The sequence below is a fragment of the Lissotriton helveticus genome, chromosome 10 (genome assembly GCF_964261635.1).
Source record: "Lissotriton helveticus chromosome 10, aLisHel1.1, whole genome shotgun sequence".
NCBI lineage: Eukaryota > Metazoa > Chordata > Amphibia > Caudata > Salamandridae > Lissotriton > Lissotriton helveticus.
Window position 1 is genome coordinate 929,097,536 of NC_136071.1, and position 21,277 is coordinate 929,118,812.

Here is a 21,277-nt window from a genome sequence, read left to right on the forward strand (position 1 = left end):
ACTAGAGGCATCTTGGACCTGGAAAATGGCACTTCCTTCTTCCTTTCCACAGCTTTTGATACGGTCTCCTACTCTGTATTGCTATCAAATAGAATGATCTGCCCTCTTGAGAAGTCACGCAAAACGTTTATTCAATGCAGAGGACAGCAAGGCGCTTCATTAAGCTCTCCCTTTTTAATATTGCTGTGGCCCTGCCTGCTGAACTGGTAAGAAGTCATAGATTCAATATCACCTCTGATGGCGCACTGGGTCCTTCTTACCATTTGTCCTGCGATGGACCTTTGGTAGTTGCTGGAGAGGTAAACAGGAGTTAGCCTCAATTTAATTATTCAATTTGTAGTGTAACCTATTTGCTCACACATTAAGGACTTAGTTTTGATAAGTACATTTAATGGAATTTATTATAAATTAAGAGCCAAACTAACTTGTATATAAATCTCAAAAACATGGATACAATAGCACTACTTGTATTCCAAAATGTTGAATGAAACGAAAGCCTTAGTATCCAAAAGTATATAAAAAATTCTGTTACGGCAATACAGAAAATATGAAATAGAATTTGATGATCCATGTACTGTTTTAGATCCTCCCATATATACATGAATACATCTGAAGTCACCTAAACTAATTCTAAACTAAAGTTGAAGGCTAGGGAAACCTAGTTAAATCAGGAAAAGTAGGATTGTGTCTGCATAGAGGAGACTTCAGTAAAAGTTCTCCAAAAGAGAGGTCTAAACCTCTCAAAGACCACTGGCCCTAAAGACTAGAGTGTGAACACCAATTAAGCCCATATCATCAACTCCAATAGATTTCCACCTTCTCACAGTAGAAATTGACAACTTTAATCAGTTTTCCCATCTTTTGGTTTGGCCATCAGGACAACTGTGGATGTCAGTCTCGTCCCGATACGTACGATGTGAATAGGAGTCCTTTCTTAGTTCCTTAGTGCCTCTCATGCTAGTCAAGAATTCTACTCATGTAGCTCCCTATCTCTTATACACAATATGCCATTCACTGATTATGAGATCATGTGAACTCACCTGCAAAAGAAAGAACATTGCAGCACAGGCAAAACTTTCATGTTGAGGATTCAACATTAAAGACCAAATGTTAAAGGCCTTTGGTTAAGCTAATTTAATTTTTTTTAAATCAGTGTACACAGTAAATGCATGATTGTATATGCCCCTATGATTATAGAGTAAATGCAAATATTAATATATGAATATATGGGTACATAAAATTTAATTTATAAATAACTCGAAATACACAAGTGTAAATGTGAACTAAGAACTACAATTTGTGACATTATAATGAAAATATTAGTGCACACACTTAAGTGAATAACTATTTCTTCCGTGAATGTACTCCAGCAATATGTTTAATGCTTCATCTACATTAATAGGATTGAGTCATGCAGGATATATGGTGCTAAGTGCACGTAAATATTTCTCTTCTTTGACGTCTAAGTGTGGAGCTAAAATTACGCTGCTCCACTTCCTTTGCAGACGATACTCATATTATTGTTTCCATCACTAATGATATCGCTTCTACTCAAGCCAACATTCTTTTTGTACCAGTTTCGCGTCAGTGGCAGATAGGATCCATTTAAATTGCCTTAAATATTCGGCTAGAAAACAGAGGTCTGATTTTTTGCAATCAACATTTGGTTTAGTCTCTCAACAGCTGGCCCCTTAAACAAGGGGCCATATGTACAAAACCTTTTTAGAGATTGCAAACAGCCCAATTCGCAGAATCGGGCCGTTTGTGACCGCAAAAAAGTTTTTGAAATGTACAAAAGTCAAGTTGTGATTCTGTAACCTGTTACCAAATCACAATTTGGGTTTGCAAATCAGTGTATGGAAGGGGCGTGTTTATGGCGTCCTTTCCCAATACCAATTATCAGTAGTATATGTGAATGTTTTGTAACCAAATTATGGTCGCAGAACACTCATTTTCCACCAACATCTAAAGGATGATGGTAACCTTCTGCAATTAGGAAGGGGTCCGCACGGGACCCCTTCCTCTTTGTGAATGTTGATACACATATTATGTACAAGCAGGCAGTGGGACCACTGCCCACTCTTAAAAAATGAAATTTAAATGTTTCATTTTTTTCTATTTAAATAAATCCTGTTTTCCTTTAAGGAAATAGGGCAGCATTTAAAAAAAATAACAATTGCTTTATTAATAAGCAATCATAGAAATGGTGGTCTGCTGACCTCAACTTGCCACCATGCTGGTGATGGCTGCAATTCCTAATGGGTTGAAAATCGCGTCCTACCTCATTAATATTCATGAGGTAGGTCTATTGCAACCCCCATTGGGAATCACTATTACCAACTTGATCATGTTTGTACATTAGGCATTGGGATTTCCTAATTGCGATTCACAAAGAATGAAAATTAGGAACTCGCAATCCTTAAATTTTGTACATGTGGCCCTTCTAGGAACTTAGGTGTCCTGTTCAACAACAAATTCACCTTCTCTGCACACATCTGCTTCCACATTCTTTGTTTAGTAAGAATGTTTTTTTCCCTTTTACCACTTGCTTTTCACAAGGCAGTGATTCAGGCTCATGTTACTTCCCATCTGGGCTATGCTACTTCCTCACTCTTTGGCCACCTTGCTTATATAGGTAATCATCTACAGATTTTTCAGAACACGGCCAACCAGGCTACTTTGAAATATTCCAGCTTGTGATTCTACCAAACAGCATTTGCAATAACTTCACTGGCTTCCAATTCAGAAACATTCTATCTTCAATGCCCAATGCATTCCCCTTACGAGTCCTCAACTAGGGCTCTTCTTACAACAGACACACATTCACTTGTTACACACCATATCATTCCTTACACTCCTTGATGCCACAATTAGCTCCTGTACCTAAAACATTCTTATGCATGTACCAGTTGGAGAAAGCGTGGGAACTCCTTCATTCATCTTTCATCCGTCAGGAAGATTGCAGAGTCATAAACTTGTGGCCCTTGTCGAAGACTTATATATATATATATATATATATATATATATATATATATATATATATATATATATATATATATATATATATATATATCACTGAAAATACCATAGGTTATAGACCATATATAGTTAGGAATTAGCATTTAAAAAACCTTATTTTACTCACACAAAACCATTGAAATTCCATATATAGTTAGTTGCACTAACTATATATCGCGCACCCGCAATCCACTGCTGATCATGTCACATATTACATCATTCATGACATGGTCAGTGACATCACTGATGACGACATCCAGTGATTATGTGTTTCTGTAAAGTTTAAATATGTTTTACATATTGAAGAATGAGTGGATGTATAAGTGTCTGAATGAAGGTTTTAGTAGGTGCGTGATTGACTGTATGAGTGAGTGATTAAATGCGTCTTACTGAATGCACGGGTTAGTGACTAAACTGTCTAAAAGTGTGCATCAGTATGTCTGTTGTTGTGCAAGCTGCTGCACGTGTTGATCAGTAGCTATATAAGTAGCTATATGGGTTATTGATTGGTTGCACAAGTATTTGTATGGGAGACTGAGTGTGTGTATGGCTGGCTGGGAGGTGTGTGACTCTGTGCAGATCAATGTGTACTTGTATCAGTGATTCTATAAGAGAGTAACTATGTGTTAGTATATGTTTCAAAAATGTAAGGTGTTCTGTGTTTAACTGTATAGATGAGAAAATGGAAGTGTGATTGATTCTTTTCAGGACTGACTAGGTGTGTGAGTAACTCCATGGATGAGTGGCAGAGTGTGAGTGTCTGTATAGGTGTATGAGTGCATATGATAGTGTTGTAAAGATGAGTGATTGTATGTATGAATGATTGTATGAGTGAATGTGTGTGTAGACATAGGAATCAGTGAGTGCGTATGTAGTAACTAGTATTGGTGTGTCAATGGTTTCAAAAATGATACTCTCTATTTAACACTGGGTGTAACGGAGGTTATATTAGAGTGTGAGGAGATGCATTGTATTATCACATGAATGATATCATCAGTGATGTGATCATTGATGTCAAGTGAGATGTCATCAGTGATGTCATTTGAGATGTCATCAGTGATGTCATCAGTGATGTCACTGACCATGTCATGAATGATGTAATATGTGACATGATCAGCAGTGGATTGCGGGTGCGCGATATATAGTTAGTGCAACTAACTATATATGGAATTTCAATGGTTTTGTGTGAGTAAAATAAGGTTTTTTAAATGCTAATTCCTAACTATATATGGTCTATAACCTAGGGGTTTTTCAGTGAATTTTCAAGGTTTTGTAAATGCTAATTCCTAACTATATATGGTCTATAACCTATGGTTTTTTCAGTGAATTTCATTGGTTTTTTAACAGCTAATATCTGTAGCTGTAAAATGTATTCTTCTTTAAATCCAAAAATATATTTTATATGTTTATTAATAACTTTTTTTTAAATATTTTTTTTTCTTCGTTCCCGCTTCGCGAATCGGGAAGCTTCCCGTTAGCTGACCTTGATGCCGCGAAATAGACCGCGAGCCGGTAAACGTTTCTTTACCGCAACTGCCGCGTTAGAAAACAACATCGTGACGCCTCCCGTCCGCATGACGTTTCGCGTTGTCGCGTGATACGTCATATGACGTGCTACGTTAGCGAACTCGTACGCTTACCGAGTCGCAAAGCACAGGTTTCTGGAAGCAAACCGGGAGGCCCTGCAAAGCGCGTAACATACACACAGCAGGTCATGTGACTTGGTAATAACACTTTTCATTGGTTCATTTCACTTTCGGTTTCCTAATGATGTAAGACTAGGTCATATGATCTAAAATGAACACTTTTCATTGGTTGAGAACTATTTTTTTTCCCAAATGGTGAAAATCCCTCCTTCTTTCCTCACTCTGACTTTCATCATTGTGAGAGAAAGACCCTTTGTTACCAGTGAGCAATGGCTTCTTTACTAGCTTCAGCTGGTGCTTCCCCACCACCTCCACCACATCCAAGGAAGAGTGGACCACCTGCTAAAGTTATAATTCAGCAAGAAGAGGAAGAAGAGGAACAGGACGACCTAGATAATCTCCCTATTATGGCCACAAGATCTGTTGTACCGGAAGTAACGGGACCAGAGGGCAGGGAGATGGTGCCAAATATACAAACGAGATTTCGTGAAGTAAAACAAGTCTGCGTACATTGCAGTGGATTCATTTGCTACGGAGAAAGTAGCATCACTCTGATCAACAGAGCTATTGACAATCATGCTCATGTTTGTCCGAAACTCCCCAAACAATAAATTCTTTTTTTTTGTTTTCTTGCTCCTGTTGAGCCCTTTACAATGAATCGTTTTCGTTGCCCCCTCCGAAAAAAAAACAAAAAAAATATAAAACTGTTCAGAAAAATTCAAAAAAAGTAAAAAAATGTTCAGAAAAATAATTAAAAAAATATAAAACAACAAAAACAATTTAAAAAAAAGTTCTTTTCAGAACTACCTCCCCGTTATTAAAAAATTGGTACAATATTTGCAACTGTGCCAACCTCTATTTCTCTTAGTTCGCTTCCCAGTTCGCTCCCGGAAGCGAACCAAAATTTTTTTTTTTTAAAAAGAACAGTAAGTATAAGGGAAGGAAACAGACACTTATGTTAAAAGAAAGACAGCTATAAGGGAGTAAACTAGAGATACTATTACCCGTAATCCACTGCTGATGATGTCACATATTACATCATTCATGACATGCTCAGTGACATCATCAGCAGAGGATTGCGGGTAACAGTATCCCTAGTTTATTCCCTATAGCTGTGTTTCTTTTAACATAACTGTCTGTTTCCTTCCCTTATACTTACTGTTCTTTTTAAAAAATTTTTTTTAGATCAGTCAGAAACAGTGAAAGTAATGAAATATAAAAGACTACGTAGAATATGAGCACTGTATGCAACAACTTTGACACTTACAGAAGCCTCACCTTCTCCATGCCTCCTACACAGTTCTACATGTACATCATAAATCCAAACAGAACAGAATTAATTATACATGTTAAATGGTTTATTTTTGCTGTTCTCAGAATGTATCAAATTTCACTAAAACAGTGACTTGAAGGTATTCATCATATAACAGCGGGGAAAAAAAAACACAATCAAAATGATTGTGTTTAAAAAACCCATACAACATTAGAAATCAGAATTCAGAACTCCTTAAAGTTAACTTACTTTCCATGACGGCCAAGGATGTCCTATGAACAGCTTACACTCTGTTGTGCTGTTATTACTTTCAACCCGCCACTTTCTGAAAGAAAACCTCCATCGTTTTCAAAAACATGTTACATACAATAAATGACTTCTTGCTCTCTACCACAAGATTCCACAAGGCCAAATCTTGTCAGAGCCATGTATAACTCTTGGATTTCTTGTTAGCCAATCCCGTCTTTTCGCATTTCCGCAACTTTCAGAATTAAAATGTTGAAGATCATTTACACAATCCTGGACTAGTAATATCTTCCCCTTCTTGCTCAATCATGTTCTACATTTCCTATCACACTGATACTGCTTACTATGAAGCAGACTTACACTACCTTTATGACTAGTACAATTATTTAATTCTCTACATCACTTTTAATCACAAAGCAATGTAAAACAGTAGACAGCATTGCAGACTTACATTCCCTCTACTCCATGTTTTGATTCGCTGCTTCAATTAGCTTATAAAAAGAAATAGTTTTTCTGAACTCATTCAAAGTGCACGTATTTCTCAATAACGTCCAGTGTTATGGTAAAAAGTTATGTCTCTGTACTACACTTATCTTCAAGGCCAAATAGTGTAGGAGCCATGAGAACTTCTTGAAATTCCTCAGAGCACATCCCGAGATTCTTTCCCTAAAATTTTGGTTTTAAAAACACCAGGTAAGAGTTTTTAAGGTCATATGGCAATTTTTTTTTGAAAATTAAAACAGAATCATTGCAGAATGACCAGCCATTTCTACACTTTAAATAAGCTGTATAATGTCCTGATGTTATTGAAGAACCATCATGATATATAATTGCTACAGTTACAAAAGTCCTTCCTGATATTGACAACTGTGAAGCCACAAAATTTTTAATTAAAGTTGTCAATTTTGTTCCATCAGGCCTACATCGTTGGAACATTAAAATGACATACTGGCCATATGTTCGTATAAATAATGTGGACATCATTTCAGATTTACATTGCCTACACTCCATATTGTGATCAGCTGCTTTTACTAGCTTATTAAAAGAGGCTGATTTACTGTCTGGCAAAGTTAAATATATAAATCTTTCTGAGTCTACACTAGTACTACTTGATACCCTACAGTTCTCGCAGTCATGCTGCCATTGATAAGAAAGCCCAAACAGATGATCTACATCTACACCTTCAGCATACAATACATCAAGCATATACATTAAAAACTCCTGACAATCTTGCTGACTATTTTGAGAGAATTGTGTTTGGCCTGAACATCTGTCTAACAGATTTCGAATTTCAGACACACTTTCTATGTTTGTTCTATCAGTGCTACATTTCTCTAACACAGAATTTAACAAACTGCAAAATCTTTGATCAGAATTGACCACAATCTCTTCTTTTACATTTTGTAGAGAAAACAAAACATTAACCACTACATTAGCATAGCAGTTGACACCAGAACTGTTTTCAAATTGAAAACCAACAACATCTTCAACAGAATCCTTTTTGTTTCTGCTTATAATTTCAGGTTCATCGACTTTTCGTCTTTTTGCTACAACCTCCCCAGTATTGGTCACATTTCTTCGTTTCCGGCCTACCACACGTTTCTCAAACAAAGGATACTGAGGCAAATGTGGCGCATACTCTCTTCTCAACCTATTGTATTCCTTAACACAATCTAGATCCGCACAAATGTTTGTGACATCACACTCAATCAAGTACAATCCCGATAAAGTCCTAACTCGTGACAATGCCACATATGCCATACCCTCCTTGAACACAGAACTGCCAATATTCACCAATGCACAGTCTACACTTAAACCTTGCGACTTATGGATTGTCACCGCATATGCCAAGCAAACAGGAAACTGCTTACGACGAACATATAAGTCTTTTACAAGCAAAAATCTAGCAGAACAACGAGCAATTAGCTGTACTTCCTCAATGCCATCAAATTTAATTTTTAAAAATTCAATTCCATCTCTATTTCTGTATTTCACAAAATCAACAACATTACCCATTGATCCATTTACCAGACCTCTTTCAACATGTAAATTCCTTCTTAAAATTATACGGCAGTTCAAGCACACATTCAGAGTCTTTTCAAAACCCGCAGTTTTAGATATACTCTTCTCTAATGAATCCAATTTTGTTTTCAGATTCTCAGACAAAATAATTGTTGATCCCATATGCTCTACTCTGTCAATAGCTTCCAATTTCACAATCTCTTGCTTTTCTAAATGCAACATTTTGTTGTTGAATTTGGCACATTCTGCAAGAGTTGGCATCAAACATATTCCAGATTTTTTCTCAGTAACTTTCTGAAAAATATTCGCAGGCACAACATCTTCGTCTGGATATAAATTTGTCAGTAATCGTGCATGTAAAGCTTCTTTCCCATGCTCGGTCACTTTTCCAATTCTAACATCTTGTAGAATAGTCTTGTAAACTTCATCCTTTGCCTGACGCATATTTTCATGCAGTTCAGCATAATTGAAGTTTAACCATATATTGACGTTGCCAATACTCCCTAAGCACTTCCTGGTATCTTCATGCGTGAGCATTTTGAACACAGGTTGCCCTTTCACTGGTGTCAGCTGCAGAAGATCTCCGAAAACAATGATGTGTTTGCCACCAAATAACACATCATACTCTGTTTTGAGAACTTCTTGCATTCTCAAATGCACAAAGGCAAGCATGACATTGGAAACCATGCTTACTTCGTCAATGATAAGAAGTTTCATTTTCCTCAAGACTCTTGAAACTTCAAAACAAGCATCTCCAGATAGCTTGTGATATTCTAATTTGTTGTCATGCTCCACTGGCAGCATCAGTAAACGATGTAAAGTAATCCCTTTAATGTTATGTGCTGCCAGTCCAGTTGGAGCGGTGACAACACAAGACAGCGATGACTCTGTCCTTTCCTGCAAATAACATGAAATTGCTTTAATAAGGAAACTTTTTCCAGTTCCCGCTTCTCCACTCACGTACAGTCGGACAGGCTTCAACGACGTACATGAGCACTCTTTCTTGTCATGACTTAATCCATGATCAATTTGCATGGTAAGTTCGTCATATATTTTCCTCTGCTCAACGTTGAGTTGTCTTTCCAACTCTTCTAAGTTAACCACATCCTCCTGAGCATGTGCCATGGCTCTTTCCACTTCATTCATAGCAGTGGCAGCTTCATTTTCGATAAGAGGTCCTCCTAGTGGATCCTGACTCAATGAAGCAGAACTCTGACTGTCCTGAGAACTGTCTCTGGCAATCTCGGCTGCAATCGTTGCTTCCTGCTCAATTTCCACATTCAACATTTCTACATATTTGGGAAAAGCAGGACATTCTATGGTCTCCTTGGCAGCATTGAATGAGTCTTCGTAACAAAGGAAATCTCCAAGCAGTTCCTCTTCTGCACGCCAAGGCTTAAAAAGTTGCAAAAGTGCTAAATAGAAAAACTCCTTTTTTTCAGGAGATTCGCCACTCAATTTTCGATGGTTTATCAAGTGGCATTTTCTTTGCTTGACCAGACATCCCTCACTTCCTATTACAGCATACACTCCTTTCTCAGTATCTTCTTTGATGTTCCTCTTGAATATGTAATTTTGCAGAACCTCATACAGACAAACATTCTCGAGGTGACTGCTTCGATTTGGATAATATGTATCCAACATGTTGCTCTTCAAAATGTCGGTACTGTTTGGCTCCTTTTCCGCCAAATACTCAATTTCCCGCACAGGTTTCAGAACTCGATTACGCGTTGCAGCAAGACCAACACTCGCCCAAACGATACTCCTGGACTTGGCATAGAGACTTGCTGAAGACAACCGGTCAGAACATTCGTAAGCTCCGATTTCTCGATGCGACAACATCTTCAGACTGAAACTGTACAACTTCTTGCTGAGGCTCTTTTCATGGGAAATGTCCTCCCACATATCCTTCAATTCTGTCTTCTCTTTTTTGGTGATGTAAGATGTCACATACCGAGCCACAGCCATACAGTTATCAGCCACAAACTGTATATCCATGTTAGCATTCCACATGGACAAAATCACCGGGTTATAGTCGTTGATGTACTTAGACTCTTCGTTCCTCTTCAAATTGTATGTGTTTTTAGGTGATTTCTTCATCACATTATGTCGCAGCGAAGACATCAAACTGTTCACTCTTCCTTTAGAAATCACCGATCGTGGAAAGCCGAAACGACATTTGGTGTAGAACTTGTCTTTGTTCCGGAATTTACGACGACAGTACTTTCCACATCGATGGCTTTGGAAACGTAGAACTTTTTCTCTTAGGCTTTTTTTCTCCTTTGCGTTTGGAACAGCACACGTAGAATACTGTTCTATGAAACTCATCACTGAGTCGTCTGCATCCGTTCCAAATTTAGGTGCATCCTTGATCCACAGCAACATATGTATATGAGGAGCACCTCTTGCTTGGTACTCCTTCCTCCAGAAGAAATCCAACACCTCTCCAAGAGGTGGATTCTTCTTATTCATGATGAAAGACATCATACCTTCAAATCTATGATTGAAGTACCTACATACATTGACTGGATCCAAAGAGCACAGTTCTCCGGGTGTCTTGAATTCGATGTTTTCTACGTTAGCATTTGCCTCTCGTAGAAATTCAAGTAAGTCTTCCCAGCCATACTCAGCACAGCTCAAAGTGAGGAACCATGTGGGAGTTCCTAAGTTCCTCAGCATACATTTTAAATCACCATGACGACGGTACCAGTACTCATTAGTACCACGCTGACACGCCATGAGATTAATCAGGTGAGAATCCAAAATACTGTCTTGGACATTGACTTTATCCATAAAGTCACTTGCCGAGATGTTTTGCATGTGTATACCACTTTTCAAGATGTGGTTCACTGCATATGACAGTCCAGACAGATCGCTTTCAAACAGGAGATGAAACAAATAAGGAATGCATTGTCGAAACCTAGGATCTCCTGCATACAATCGCAAAGTCCGGTATTCAGAAGCAGGAATTTGATGAGGTCGCTCATCATATCTTCCTCCCTGACCTGTTGGAAAAAGCTGTGGGAAACACCGAGCTTCCAAACTTTCCTCCCAAACACTAATGGGACTCCCTTTCGCTTGTTTCATTTGAAACAACTCAATAGCATTCCCCATGACTTCCTTGGAATGCAAAGGATGAACACTATAATGTTCATATATTTCTTCACTAGTACAGGGTTCTACTTTCTCAATTTGACCAGCACACAAATCGCTATCCTCTTCCTCACTTACTTCCTCTTCTGCAACATATACATTTTTATAGTATTTATTATATTTTTTCAAATACAATGTTGCCCTTTTGACTTTCCTAACATCTACTAAATCTTGCCATATTTTCTTATTCTTTGTCGGAACCCCATTAACTAAGATAACAAGAGGTTCCTCTTCCACTTTTTCTACTCCAATTGTGTTAATGTTTTTCTTCAAATCTAGAGGCAAATAAACAACTCTTCCCTTTAATCCTCTCTGTAAATCTGATGGAGGCAATTTCCCTGTCTTTGGCTCCATTCTTACAATAGCCTGAAAGGGATGGATACTTTGAATCAAAATAGATTCATAAGTATTTAAATCCTTCAATTCAGAAGGAATCTCAACCAATTCCAGATTATTATGAACTGCTCTAGCAGGCATCTGGTTTTGATTTAATTTGTTACAACAATAAGTACACACACGTTGATCCAATCCCAAATCAAAACAATTTTCTACCATCAAGTATGTTGTAAAATCCTTCCATTCACTATTATTTTCCCTTTCACTTTTTCCATATAAATCCACTAACTTAGTCTGATTCTTATAATAAGTGCGTCGACAACACACACAAGTGAAATTTGGCCTCTCACTTGATTTCACCTCAAACGTCGCAATTTCCCTCTGGAAATTATCTGTACTGGAAACCTGTACACTATCTTCCATATTACTCTCTTCTTCTTGGTCAATTTCAACATTCTCCTCTTTACTTCCAAAGTAACAAAACTCAATTTCTTCACATATATTCTTCACATCTATTTCAGAACCATGCAAAAGAGCAGCGCATAATTGTTTAAGCATAATTGCTGGACTCTTAGCATAATACAACATTCTAACTAATTTCCTCACTTTATTATGATGCACTGCTAGCATCCTGAAATGATAAAAAACACTCTGGCATACTCTCCTGGAAAGACAAGCCAGTGAATGACCATGCAAACCTATCACTTCTCTCACTCTGCAAGGATCTAATTCTTGCAACAACTTCATTTTCTGCTTCAAACTTTTCTTACTAAATGACCGTATAAAATCACAAAGCAAATTGATGGAATCCTGTCGTACACTGCAAATACTACTACACTTCCAGGTGTACACAGGACCCTTAGGACGTCTCCCTAAAACCTCATTACCTAACACCTCTTCTATCTCTGTTCTCACAAGTTTTTCTTTTTCAACTGGACAACCATCTTTCACTTCATAAGCTCGACCACTGGTGTCAACTGCATGCACCAAATCATTATCCTGGAAATAACTCTCCTCATTAAAAAATGCCTCAGAGCTTGAACTATGCATCCATTCTCCAGAAAAACTTCACAAAAATTACTACGATTAACTATTCTCTTCCATCTACTATTTCTTTTGAAATCATAAATTACCTTGTTTAGCTTCCTAATTCTATTGATTGTCAAAATAAATAACTTACGTTTAATTTCAAATGCCTGATCAATAACTTTCTCAACTATTTTTTTTCTCTTATAAAAAACCACTTTCTGCTGACCTTTCTTAATATTTTTTAACAAATTCCCAATTATCCTGTTGCGGAACATTCGTTTACGAATATCCCTAAACTGTTGTTTCCTTCTACTTTCATGCATAGAGTTATCTCTTACTCTAGCAGTAACATTTCTCATTGGCCTTTCCTTACCATTTGAATTCTTTCTCCTTTTCTGGACTGAAACATTTTCTGTAGTAATATTTTTTTTACTACACATATTTCTTATGACTGTTTTTCGACTCTTACCCGGTGCTTTCTTGGTGACTTGACAAATCTTTTTGTTAGAGGACTGCTGCATTATTCCATGGTCCTGCTGTCTTTGACGTTTTGCAGCCTTTCTTACTCTTTCTTTGCTAGGCATCCTAAAATCTTGAAATAATCTGCAGTTGAATCTGTGGTAAAATATAATAAAAAATGTTATTAACCACTATTACCCAACAGTAAATTAATAACAGTCATCAAAAACTTAACACACTACTTAAGTATATAATATACTGAAGCCTATCTCCAATTTTTCACTGAACAGGACTCATCTCTTCTTAACCTTGGATAAACCTCACCTACTCTGTGTCCCCTGCACATAATTAAATGTAAAGGGGCAGATTTATATTAACTAGCACATCCCCAGGGATGCACCAGTTAACGTGCACCGCTGCTCTGCCACCCACGGTGTGCCGCATTTACAATCAGATAGGACAAAGCTACATCAAAACCCTGCGCCTGCTTGAAGCAGGCATAGATCTTGACGCAGGTAGGCTGAAAGCTAAAGCAACAACTAAGTGTCGTGTGCAGAAGTTACAAAAAAGGAAAAATGGCGTTTAAACCAGTAATGAGACCATGCTAACGTAATACAGAGTAAAAATATCCAGGATCTACATCAGTTTGGGGTTCACGAACCTGGCAGGTACAAGGCACTGAGGCTTTCCACCGTGCATGTCTCATCCCAAAACATATGTGGTTTGTGAATAAAACAATTTCCCAGACCAAATGCTTTGGATTGGCTACTTCTAAAAAATTAAACACCCCTACTATCCCGGAGTTAGAGGAATATGATGGTTGGAGTAATTTTACTCGTTGTCTATTAAAGATTTACAGGCCCTACTCCGTAACTCTTCCTTTAACATTTCCAGTATAAATCCAAAAGGTTGACTGCTTTGGCAACGTGCCTTATCCACGGTTTAATAACGCTGCCTTTTGCTTTATATAAGTTTTCAAATTGTATGAAATATATACCAATAGGTCGTTATTAACCTTTAGGTAGTGGTTTTCTTCATGAAGTCTGGTCGCTTCCATACACATACAGATTTTCAAAGATGATCAAGAACTTTATCTGAATGGAGAGGAATGCACTGAGACGCCAGATCATTCACTAATGTGTAGGCACATACAGTTACACGGTTCATGCAACAAACACCGACCAAATATGGCTTGCGTGTTGCAAGGCACACCAGTTCCTGCTATCATCCCCACGTTCAAGTTCTTGGAAAATGGTAGTTATTTGATGCTCAATAATGAAGATTGTTCTGGGTTAATTAAAAGTATTCATTTTATCGTAACAGTAAATGAACGGGTTATTTGCTGCAGAAATGTTCTATTTCCTCCCACACATGAACATAGGGAGTTTTCAATCTGGCCACAAATACCAACCTTGGGAACAGATTTCAACGGCATGGCAAGAATAAGAGCTCTTTTGTCTCAGAGAGAGGTGGCCTTGAGTTCGGCCCGTGAAACTTTCGTGCTTCACACAGCGAACACCCGTACAGAGGTGCAGACCCTTTTAAATACAGATTCGCCTTTCCATTTCAGCAAGATGGTTCGGACTATCTCTAACGCGTCCTCCACAAAGGGCCTGGCGCACTTTTTTAAAATTGTTACCAGTGGTCTCGTGACTTCATTTGAGAAAATCTTTGGAGTCATCCTTGCTTTCTTTCATTCTATATTTTTCCACTGTGCTTCGTGGATTCCCATTTTTACTTGCATTACCAGCGGACGCTCTTGTGCTTTTTTACATTTTTAAATATGGATGTCCCTCCTATGCAAGCTCCCGCCCTGCAGCTGCTGACACTGTTCCGCCATCGCATGCTAGAATATTATGGCACAATGCCGTTGGCGATATTAAGCACGTCATATGGATTATCTTTTCTATGCTGATGTGATTCCTTTAAATCTAAGACACTAAAGTATCGGCACGCCCTAAACCAACACAAAGAGACCTTCTTAGCAAATAATATAATATGTGTATTAGGGAGGGTGAGATATAAGCAGCCGCGGGCCGTGGAGGGAGTTACGGTGAGGCAGGGAGGCGGGGAGGGGGAGAAGCAGGGTGGAGCCCTCTCTACCTTGCCCCTCCCCCTCCCCGCCTCCCTGCCCCACCGTAACTCCCTCCACGGCCCGCGGCTGCTTATAAGTGTTGCTAACTCTTATTCATTTACAGCATGTTAACATACTGTCACCATTCGCTTTTTATGTACTAGTAACTATGCTGGTAATTTTGCTACTGATAATATGTGTACTTGTATAATCTAAGATACTACGCCTGAGAAGACGGCATTAGTAAATAAACATTTCAAATACACATGTGTTCTTCTTAACTCCATGTTCTCGTTTCTAAGAAATATATAACGACCGACTGTTCATGAGTTCCACGTATCCTGAGGTACTATAAGTTCATATTCTGGATTGTCTAAACATTGAGAGTTTGTTATATCCAATGTGACACTGTACCTAGCTTGCTAAGGGGTTTTGATTACTAAGGTGAGTTTTGGGACACCCTAATTCGCCGAGGTTCCAATCCTCTGTCCACAGTTCTGTGTCAGAACAGAAACCCTGCGACAGGGGCACCCCTCAACCTTACTGGAGCTTCATCACACTTGCGATACAACTCCAGCAATGCGCCAACTTTACGGCACAAATACGTCACGCATCTGTGCTGTTTTTGCCCCATGATGCGCCGCATTGTAAATGCAGCACACCATAGGTGACGGAACAGCGGCACAGAATGACTAACACATCCCTGGTGATGCGCCAGTCATCATAAATCTATCCCTATGCTTCTTATCTTGTTAGAGATAAACCGCCATATGTATCATCAAAGTTTTTTGCATTTCCTAAATAGCGAACTTTAAGGAATAAATAGCGATTCTTTACCATTCCTAGTTTGCGATGAGCTATTTGCTAATTACAAATTACCCATTCATTTCCATGCAGCAGGAGGCCCATAGGAATGAAGGTGCAATTTGCGATTAGCAATTACCTCATCGCAAATTACGAATTTTTCCGACGGTGCAGGGGTGTCTCAAGAACACCCTGCTGCACCCCTGAAAAAGAAATTTGGGGTCATATGGCGCACATAAATTTTGAAAACATTCCTTTACCTCAAAAACGATTTTCAACTCATAATTTGAAAACACTGCACATGGGGAAATGACTTAAAATGTCCTTAAGACACATAAAAGCATTTTTTGATTGCCTTTGCAGCATGTTTCAATCACCTTTAACATGCCTATGTAACGGAAACATTCAAAATCTAAATTTGCCATGCACAGGTGGGAGCATATTTACAAGCAATTTGCTCCACAGACAAACTTCTTACATTGAAATGGGAAAAATAACATCAGAGACTCTCAATTACCTTATAAACAAGCAGACACCATTATGTCCTTCTCATCAATATTAAAACCATTGCTTTTTCTCAAAAACGATTTACAAGTCATAATTTGAAAACACTCCACAGCTCCTATGCACATAAAAGCCCTGTCAGTACTAATACTTCACATTTTCTCCAATCACAATTTCTCAAAGAAACAAAATCTATTTGTGAAACACTTGAGACAAAGCAACATTTGAAAAACACAACTTTCTTCATAATTTTCTCCTTAAAGCACACTATTTTCTATCTAAATTAAAGAAATCTTTTCTCACCTTAGCAAATACTTTGAGTTTCAAAACAGTCTCAGAAACACACCAATTTGTCTTCAGCAGAGCAAAAGGTATGCACTCCAGAGTCTGCAGCTATCAAAAGCACAGAAATGCTGTAATTCCTCACACATATCTCTCATGTCACCCAATCAAAACTCTTCCCTCACTTTTTTTCAAAGCAAAACCCTTCCCCCCTCTGCCCCCTCTCTGCTTTTTCTGCATAGCAACCACCTCTTGCAAGACCTCTCACACAACAATGTTGCAATTGAACTCAGAACTCTCAGTGCACCTGCATATCCAGAGCATTCTTTCATTTAATGATTTTTTCTTCGCCACTCAAAATACATCTTTCAACGAACTCATCCATGCACACTAACTTTCTGTTTTCAGCAATCAAAATCCACCAATCACTCTTACTGCTTCATTAACACAGAAACTCCTCAGTTTTTTTCATTTTACACTCTCATTTTTTCAACTGCCATTTCATTGCCACACTTCATCTGACTGCAGCAGAACCTTCTCTCACCATGTTTTCTGTCTGGATTGTTGGACATAGTTACATATATTGGGCTCAAAGGTACGCTGAAAACAGGAATTTACCTAACCTCAATTTACAAGATGTGGAAATTAAGTGGTTTGGCCACAGAGGATTAAAATGTCACCAATTGATACCATTGGTGAAAACCTTTATGCATTTGCCAAAACCTGACCTGTTAATTGTGCACTGTGGAGGTAATGATTTGGGCACTTTGACTGGGGTAGGTCTGGAAATGCTTTTAAAGGACACCTTTGAGCAATTGATGGCACTTTTTCCTCAGACTGCCTTGGTATATTCAAATATATGCCAAAGACAGAAATGGAGGTGGTCGAACCAATTTTGTCCACAAATTGAGAAGTCGGGGAAGCATGTAAACAAATCTGTTTCAGCTTACATGAGAGACCATGGAATGGGCTCCCTGTACAACAATAACTTGCGTTACTACATGCAAGATATCTACAGAGGAGATGGAGTTCACTTCTCAGATGAGGGCAACAGAGTTTTCACTCTGAATTTAAGAATGTGCATTGGTACCTACTTATAAGTACCTAAATGTACCATAAACCCAAAAGCTCTTCTCAGAGCTACCCTACATCTGATCACTCACAATTATTATTTTACTCTAACTTTTTTCACTAATTTTCAAGAAAGTACGCTCCCCAGAACGCTTCCCTGTTCGCGAACCGGGCGCACTCCACGCAAAAAAACTAAAAAAACTGTATATATTTTTTTTGCCCTGCGAGACCCCTTCAAAGCCTCCACATCAAACCTAGGGGGTCAGGGACGATCTACTATGCCCCCTTATGGTCATTTGCCCCTTCGCTTTGGCCTCCTCTTGTCTCTCGATCCTACCGAGAGACAAGATGGCGGCCGCTACGGACTGTTTGGAATGTTTACAGACGCCGAAAAACCAATCAGCTTCGCAAACCTCCGTAACGCGAAAAGTACGCGAAGCGGAGCGCTGTTACAGATATATATCTTTTTTTGAACGTTAATTTCTCAAAATCCACTGGAGCACATATATTGAGACCTAGCAAAGGCACATCGGGCTACCAGTCCCTACAATTTTGCCAAGTTTCGTGCAAATCCATTCAGCCGTTCGATTATTATTATTTTATTTTTTTTTGCCCCGCGGGGCCCTTTTAAAACCTCCACATCAAACCTAGGGGGTCAGCGAGGATCTACTATTCCCCTTATGGTCATTTGCCCCTTCGCTTTGGCCTCCTCTTGTCTCTCGATCCTACCGAGAGACAAGATGGCGGCCGCTACGGACTGTTTGGAATGTTGACAGACGCCGGAGAACCAATCAGCTTCGCTTCACAAAGCTCCGTTGCGCGTAAAGTACGCGTCCTGGGACGCTGCCAGGTCCGCTGTTACAGATATATATCTTTTTTTAAACGTTAATTTCTCAAAATCCACTGGAGCACATATATTGAGACCTACAAAAGGCACATCGGGCTACCAGTCCCTACAATTTTGCCAAGTTTCGCGCAAATCCATTCAGCCGTTCGGGCTAAAAGTGAGGCCAACCGCCCTATGGAAATTAACATGGGAAAAACGCGTTTTGGGACCCCCCTTTTTTCTCGGCCCCCCTTGACGAACCCCCCCAAAATTTTCAGGGGCTGCTCAGAAACAAAATGTGCCATTTTCCTGAAAATTTCAGCCAATTCCGTCCACAAACGCCAAAGTTATTTGACATAGAATTTTCAAAAATCCCATAGGAAAAAAATCCTAACTATATATACCTACTGGCGACCGCCAGTAGGTAATATATATCGTTATTAGACTGTGTGGCTTCACTATATATATATATATATATATATATATATATATATATATATATATATATATATATATGTATATATATATATATTCCTTGGATTCTCCACACTACTCCTCACACGGCGAAGTCACGGCACAGCAGACAGGTAAAGTTTACATGTGCAAATATGCGTGCATAGATATGGACGGCCTACGCGTTTCGGCTACTGCTAGCCTTCCACTGGACCAGTGAATTCCAGTGAATATATATTCACTTAAAAAACCATAGGTTTCAGGCCTTATATAGTTAGGAATTATCATTTTAAAAACCTTGCAAATTCACTTAAAAATCCATAGGTTTCAGGCCTTATATAGTTAGGAATTAGCATTTAAAAAACCATTGAAATTGCTCCTATATAGTTAGTTGTACTAACTATATTTCGCGCACCCGCAATCCACTGCTGATGATGTCACATATTACATCATTCATGACATGGTCAGTGACATCACTGATGACATCACTGATGACATCTCAAATGACATCACTGATGACATCACTGATGACATCTTATTTGACATCACTGATGACATCACTGTTGACATCATCCAGTGACTGTGTGTTTCTGTAAAGTTTAAATATGTTTTACATATTGAAGAATGAGTGGATGTACAAGTGTCTGGATGAAGGATTTAGTAGGTGCGTGACTGACTGTATGAGTGAGTGATTAAATGTGTCTTACTAAATGCATGGGTTAGTGACTAAACTGTCTGAATGTGCGCATCAGTATGTCTGTTGTTGTGTAAGCTGCTGCATGTGTTGATCAGTAGCTATATGAGTGGCTATATGGGTTATTGATTGGTTGCCCAAGTATTTGAATGGGAGACTGAGTGTGTGTGTGGGTGGCTGGGAGGTGTGTGACTCTGTGCATAGATGTGTGAGCAGTTGATTCACTAGGTGTATGAGTTCAAGAGTGCATGTGGAAACAGCTATATGGGCGGTTGACTGTGTGCATGGGTGTGTTGGTGAGTGAATGGATATCTCAGTGCTACATGTCCAAGTAAGTACATATGTAAAACACAGTGCATGTGAGAGTTGGCATATATAAATGACTATACATGAGAGCCAGTGAATGTGTGAGTGGCTGTATGGATCATTGTGTACTTGTATCAGTGATTGCATAAGAGAGTAAGTATGTGTTAGTATATGTTTGAATAAGTAAGGTGTTGTGTGTATAACTGTATAGTTGAGGAAATGGAAGTGTGATTGATTCTTTGCATGACTGACTAGGTGTGTGAGTAACTCCTTGGATGAGTGGCAGTGTGTGAGTGTCTGTATAGGTGTATGAGTGCATATGATAGTGTTGTATTGATGAGTGACTGTATGTATGAGTGATTCTATGGGTGAATGAGTGAATGTGTGTGTAGACCTAGGAATCAGTGAGTGCGTATGTAGTAACTGGTATTGGTGTGTCAATGGTTTCAAGAATGGTAGTCTGTATTTAACACTGGGTGTATCAAAGGTTATATTAGAGTGTGAGGAGGTGCATCCTATTATCACATGAATTATATCATCAGTGATGTGATCAGTGATGTCAAATGAGATGTCATCAGTGATGTCATCAGTTTTGTCATTTGAGATGTCATCAGTGATGTCATCAGTGATGTCACTGACCATGTCATGAATGATGTAATATGTGACATCATCAGCAGTGGATTGCGGGTGCGCGAAATATAGTTAGTACAACTAACTATATAGGAGCAATTTCAATGGTTTTTAAATGCTAATTCCTAACTATATAAGGCCTGAAACCTATGGTTTTTTAAGTGAATTTGCAAGGTTTTTAAAATGCTAATTCCTAACTATATAAGGCCTGAAACCTATGGTTTTTTAAGTGGATTTGCAAGGTTTTTAAATGGTAATTCCTAACTATATAAGTCTTGAAACCTATGGTTTTTTCAGTGAATTTGCAAGTTTTTTTAAACACTAATTCTTAACTATATCAGGCGTGAAACCTATATTTTTTTTCAATAAATTTCAAAGGTTTTGTAAATGCTAATTCTATTAGCGGATAACGTTTATATATGTTATTATCCTTCTGGGACCACCTGAGCAG

General features: G+C 38.5%; 1 protein-coding gene across 3 annotated transcripts in view; it reads left to right on the forward strand.

Annotated features, from left to right (window-relative positions):
* Positions 1–21,277, forward strand: part of STEAP1 (STEAP family member 1) — a 142,794-nt gene that overhangs the window by 63,451 nt on the left and 58,066 nt on the right. The gene's annotated exons all lie outside the window — the stretch shown is intronic.